Source organism: Amblyraja radiata, chromosome 3 (assembly GCF_010909765.2).
Source record: "Amblyraja radiata isolate CabotCenter1 chromosome 3, sAmbRad1.1.pri, whole genome shotgun sequence".
In the NCBI taxonomy this organism is placed as follows: domain Eukaryota; kingdom Metazoa; phylum Chordata; class Chondrichthyes; order Rajiformes; family Rajidae; genus Amblyraja; species Amblyraja radiata.
Genome location: NC_045958.1, coordinates 128882565 through 128888822, shown reverse-complemented (window position 1 = coordinate 128888822; position 6258 = coordinate 128882565). Strand labels below are relative to the sequence as shown.

Genomic DNA, 6258 nt, shown 5'->3' with positions numbered 1-6258 from the left:
GGAAACCTCTGGAGACTTTGCGCCCCACCCAAGGTTTCCATGCGGTTCCCGGAGGTTTTTGACAGTCTCCCTACCTGCTTCCACTACCTGCAACCTCCGGCAACCACCTGCAACCTCCGGGAACCGCACGGAAAACTTGGGTGGGGCGCACATTCTCCAGAGGTTTCCGTTCAGGTTTCCTAAGTGGGACAGGGGCATAACTGTCCTAACTGTCATGTATGTCATTCCTAACTGTCACTGTATGTCACATTGACACTTGCGGGCGGAGCACCAAGGCAAATTCCTTGTATGTGAATACTAGGCCAATAAACTTATTCATTCATTCATTCCTGCAGGTTTGTAAGTTAATTGGCTTTGGTAATTGTCTCTAGTGTGTGTAGGATAGTGCTAGTGTACAAGGTGATCGCTGGTCGGCATGGACTTGGTGGGCCGAAGGGCCTGTTTCTGCACTGTAAGTCCAAAGCGATATAGTTGTAAATATTGAAGATGGACACGAAACTCTGGAGAAACTATCATCTTGTGTCTATCTTCGGTGTATAACCAGCATCTGCAGTTCCAACCTACAAATTGAGTTTTAAATTCGCTAATAAATATATTTTTAAAACTCATCCAAATCCCTATTGACGTAGTGTTTATCTCGTTTAATTTCATCCTTCAAAAGGTAGGACCTGGAGCATAAAGTTACGACAACATTACTTGATCCAGTTGTTAGAAAGGGCAGGCTATTGGGTGGCAGAAGTTAAATTGACTCTGGCTCCATTGTTCCAGTTCACACCATTGCAATCGGCAAAGACTAAATCTTTATTTTGTATTGTTAATAAGGAGGTCATCGTTAGTTTAGTTTAGAGATACAGCGCGGAAACAGGCCCTTTATTCCACCGAGTACGCGCCGACCAGCGATCACCGCACTCTAACGCAATCTTGCTATTCTTGCTATTGAGGGAGTGCAGCGTAGGTTTACAAGGTTAATTCCTGGGATGGCGGGACTGTCATATGCTGAGAGAATGGAGCAGCTGGGCTTGTACACTCTGGAGTTTAGAAGGATGAGAGGGGATCTCATTGAAACATATAAGATTGTTAAGGGCTTGGACACGCTAGAGGCAGGAAACATGTTCCCCATGTTGGGGGAGTCCAGAACCAGGGGCCACAGTTTAAGAATAAGGAGTAAGCCATTTAGAACGGAGACGAGGAAACACTTTTTCTTACAGAGAGTTGTGAGTCTGTGGAATTCTCTGCCTCCGAGGGCGGTGGAGGCCGGTTCTCTGGATGCTTTCAAAAGAGAGCTGGATAGGGCTCTTAAAGATAGCGGAGTCAGGGGATATGGAGACCACCAGGGGCGCCGTCCAATGGCTGCCTAGCCTGCAGCTGTCTGTTTTTTTCGTCTCTTTTTCTTATTTTTAGTTAGTTTAGTTTAGTGTTTTGTTTTTTGAGGAGTTCTAGCTTTTTATGTGTGGGGGAGGGGAGGGGGAAACTAATTTTCAGGGTCCCTACCTGGTCGGAGATGCAGCTTTTCTCCGGGCTGCAGCTTCGACCCGTCCCAGCGGCCTACCAGCGGGCCTGGAGCGGCGTCTCCTGAGGGGACTGGAGCTTCGGCATCGGCTGCGGCGGCGGCACCGGCTCAGCACCGGCGGCGGCACCGGCTCAGCACCGGCGACGGCACCGGCTCAGCACCGCGCACCGCTCACCGGCGCACGGCTCAGCCGGCGGCGGCACCAGCTCGCCGGTGGCGCGGCACCGGCTCAGACCCGTCGTCACCGGCTCAGGCGCCCCCCATCTGCGCAGCGGCACACCTTGCTCCGGCACGGACCGGTTCCAGCAGCCACGTGCGCGCACCGGGGCTCAGCTTTCCGGCCAATTCAGCCGCCTCGCTCAGCGGCCTGCTCACGCGGTTGGCCCCATCCGCTCGGCTGCACGGTCCCTTGCTCTCAAGGTCGCGGCGGCACCGGCGGCTTCGCGGCGGCGGCAGGCGGCCAGGGGTGCGGGTTCGGCATCGGCGGCGGAGCTGCGCGTCTCGAAGTAAGGAGGCCCGACTAATGTGTGGACATGGGATGGGACTGGACTTTGTGCCTTGTCCCCACAATGGGAACCATTGTGGGGGGTGTTTTGATGTATCTATCTGAAACTATCTACTACTGTTATGTTGTATTCTTTTTTATGTGCTGCATGGCAAAAAAGAATTTCACTACAACCGAAAGGTGTATGTGACCAAAATAAATTTGAAATCTTGAAAGGCAGGAATGAGGTACTGATTGGGGATGATCAGTCATGATCACATTGAATGGCGGTGCTGGCTCGAAGGGCTGAATGACCTACTCCTGCACCTATTGTCTATTGTCTAATCCTGCACTCATTGGGGATAATAGACATTTTTTAACCAGAGCCAATTTACCTACAAACCAGCACGTCATTAGAGTGTGGGAGGAAACCGGAGATGAACCATTCGACATTTCCTTGATCATCGTCTGCTTTGATCTTCCATTTTCACTCCTTCCCCTTCCGTATCTCTGTGTTTCCCTCTCCCGACTCTCAGTCTGAGGAAGGGTCTCGACCCAAAATGTCACCCATTCCTTCTCTCCAGAGATCGGCAACTGAACCATCCTCCCACCAACTGGAGAGCAGTCTTGACCACACATTTACCTCATTGAAGACCCTCGGACAATGTTTTATCGGACTTTACCTTGCACTAAATGTTATTCCCTTCATCCTGTATCTGTACTCTGTGGACGGCTCGATTATAATCATGTATTGGCTTTCCGCTGACTGGTTGGTACGCAACAAAAATGCTCGTACAGTGGGACAGGGCTATTAGTCTGAACAAGGATCTCGACCCATAATGTCACCTATCCATGTTCTCCACAGATGCTGCCTGACCCACTGAGTTACTCCAGCACTCTGTGAAACGTCACCTATCCATGTTCTCCACAGATGCTGCCTGACCCGCTGAGTTACTCCAGCACTCTGGCTCTGTATGTCAGGGTGCTGATCACAGCACAGAGCTGGGACTTGTGCCAATTCATCTAATGCTTTGGCAGAACCTCTTGCCTTAAATAAACCTCGACTCAACAGCACTAAATCTTCTGCCTCCCGTCTCACGACTATTGTTTATTTTTGGCCAGATGGCAAGATTAAATTACATAAACCACCCCCTGCCCAGGTACCTTCCCCTCCAACCACCTCCCACGACTCTGTCCAGGGACCCCGACAGTCTTTCCAGGTGAGGCAGAGGTTCACTTGCACCTCCTCCAACCTCATCAACTGTATACACCTGTTCCCTGTGTTAACTCATGTCCATCATTGATACGAGTAGAATTAGGCCTTTTGACCCATCAGTCATGGCTGATCTATCTCTCACTCTCAACCTCATTCTCCTGCCTTCTCCCCGTAACCTCTGACACCCATATCAATCAAGAAACTGCCAATCTCTGCCTTAAAAATATCCACTGACTTGGCCTCCACAGCGTTTTGTCGCAAAGAATTCCACAGATTCACCACCCTCTGACTAAAGAAATTACTCCTCATCTTTCTAAAGTTACGTCCATTTATTCTGAGGCTGCGCCCTCTGGTCCTCGACTCGCCCACTAGTGGAAACATCCTCTCCGCATCCACTCTATTCAGGTTAGGGTTAGTTTAATTTAGAGCATGGAAACAGGCCCTTCGGCCCACCGAGTCTGCGCCGACTAGCGATCCCCGCACACTAACACTATCCTACACACACTAGGGACAATTTACATTTACACCAAGCCAATTAACCTCCAAACCTGCACGTCTTTGGAGTGTGGGAGGAAACTGAAGATCTCGGAGAAAACCCACGCGGGTCACGGGGAGAACGTACAAACTCCGTACGGACAGCGCCCGTAGTCGGGATGGAACCCGGGTCTCTGGCGCTGTGGGGCAGCTACTCTACCGCTGCGCCACCGTGCCATTTTGACACACGCACCGTGTCTGTGGCAAAGAATTCCACAGATTCACCACCCTCTGACTAAAGAAACCCATGCCCGCACAGTGCGCCATTTACTTCCGTATAAATCCTCTCGTACACAGTTCACTCAGCTCCGGGGGGGGGGGGGGCTGTGCCAAATTGTTTACTGCAGCTATTCAGACAGAGCGTTCTGCTGCAAAGCTCAGCTGTGAGCAGGGACCACCTGAACTCTTGTTCCCACTATCCATGCGACTGACTTCTTTGAGCGCCGAGGTGCCAGCAGCGATTCTTCCACAATTAAAGCCCGGGCTCTGAAAGGTTTTGCGCCAGATAAGGAAACGAGCGCTTTGTTGTTGAATGTCAAAGAAACTCACTAGACTGAGCCGCAGAAGCAGGGCATTCTTTGAGATTGCATTGGCGTTCAATGAAGGATGGCAAATTAAAATGTCCACACCACAAGATTTCTGCTGAGCACAAAACACAGTGAAACGACCGCTTTCTCTATGTTTAGCAGCGTCGTTAACACAGTCAGAGCAAACTAGACGGATTGCCGCGGCAGCCGTGGTCTTCATTAGTACGGGTGTCAGGGGTTATGGGGAGAAGGCAGGAGAATGGGGTTGGGAGGGAGAGATCGATCAGCCATGATTGAATGGCGCAGTAGACTTACATAGAAACATACAAAATAGGTGCAGGAGGAGGCCATTCGGCCCTTCAAGCCAGCACCGCCATTCATTGTGATCATGGCTGATCGTCCCCAATCAATAACCCGTGCCTGCCTTCTCCCCATATCCCTTGATTCCACTAGCCCCTAGAGCTCTATCTAACTCTCTCTTAAATCCATCCAGTGACTTGGCCTCCACTGCCCTCTGTGGCAGGGAATTCCACAAATTGATGTGCCGAAAGGCCTAGTTCTACCCCAACCACTTTTTAGTTTAGCTTACTTTTTAAGTGTAGAGACACAGCGTGGAAACAGGCCCTTCGGCCCACTGAGTCCGCGCCGACCAGCGATCCCCGCACACTAACACTATCCTGCACACGCCAGGGACAATTTGCACTTATACCAAGCCAATTAACCTGCAAACATGTACGTCTTTGGAGCGTGGGAGGAAACCGAAGATCTTGGAGAAAACCCACGCAGGTCACAGGGAGAACGTACACACTCCGTACAGAGAGAATCTAAAGTCAGGATCGAACCCGGGTCTCCGGCGCTGTGAGGCAGCCTGGATAGCTCAGTCGGTAGAGCATCAGACTTTTAATCTGAGGGCCCAGGGTTCGTCCCTGTTCAGGTGCTGCCTCGAAGGGCCGAATGGCCTCCTCCTGCACCTATTTTCTATTTTCTATGTTTCTATACTGTGCCACCGATTAGTACGGGTGTTAGGGGTTAGGGGCGAAGGCAGGAGAATTGGATTGAGTGGGAGAGACAGATATTCCTCTCCACCCACCCCCCCCCCCCACTACAATCTATATGAAGAAGGGACCCGACCCGAAATGTCATTTATCAACATTCTCCAGATATGCCGCCCGATACGTTGACTTATACCAGCTCTTGATCTGATAGATATGTAGAAAATCATGAGAGGAATAGATCGGGTAGATGCACAGAGTCTCTTGCCCAGAGTAGGGGAATCGAGGACCAGAGGACATAGGTTTAAGGTGAGGGGGGGGGAAAGATTTAATAGGAACCTGAGGGGTCACTTTTTCACACAAAGGGTGGTGGGTGCATGGAACAAGCTGCCGGAGGAGGTAGTTGAGGCAGGTGGTAACGCAACATTTAGGAAACATTTAAACATGTAACTGGATAGACACAAAATGCTGGAGTAACTCAGCGGCACAGGCAGCATCTCTGGAGAGATGGAAGGGGTGACGTTTCCGGTCGAGACCCTTCTCGACCCTTTCCTTTTCTCCACAGATGCTGCCTGTCCCGCTGAGTTACTCCAGCATATTATGCCTATCTTCAGTTTAAACCAGCATCTGCACTTCCTTCCTTCCTATTAAGAATAAGGGGTAAGCCATTTAGAACGGAGACGAGGAAACACCTTTTTCACGCAGAGAGTTGTGAGTCTGTGGAATTCTCTGCCTCAGAGGGCGGTGGAGGCTGGTTCTCTGGATACTTTCAAGAGAGAGCTAGATAGGGCTCTTAAAGATAGCGGAGTCAGGGGATAGGGGGAGAAGGCAGGAACGGGGTACTGATTGGGGATGATCAGCCATGATCACATTGAATGGCGGTGCTGGCTCGAAGGGCCGAATGGCCTACTCCTGCACCTATGGTCTATTGTCTATACACGGTAGATGGATAGGACAGGTTTAGAGGGACGGGTTTAGTGGCCAAATGCAGGCAG

General features: G+C 50.8%; 1 non-coding gene across 1 annotated transcript; it reads left to right on the top strand.

The window, feature by feature from the left end:
• The first annotated feature begins 5137 nt into the window (after window positions 1-5137).
• trnak-uuu lies at window positions 5138-5208 on the top strand. The gene has a single exon. It is a non-coding gene; the product is annotated as a tRNA-Lys (tRNA).
• Window positions 5209-6258: the final 1050 nt, after the last annotated feature.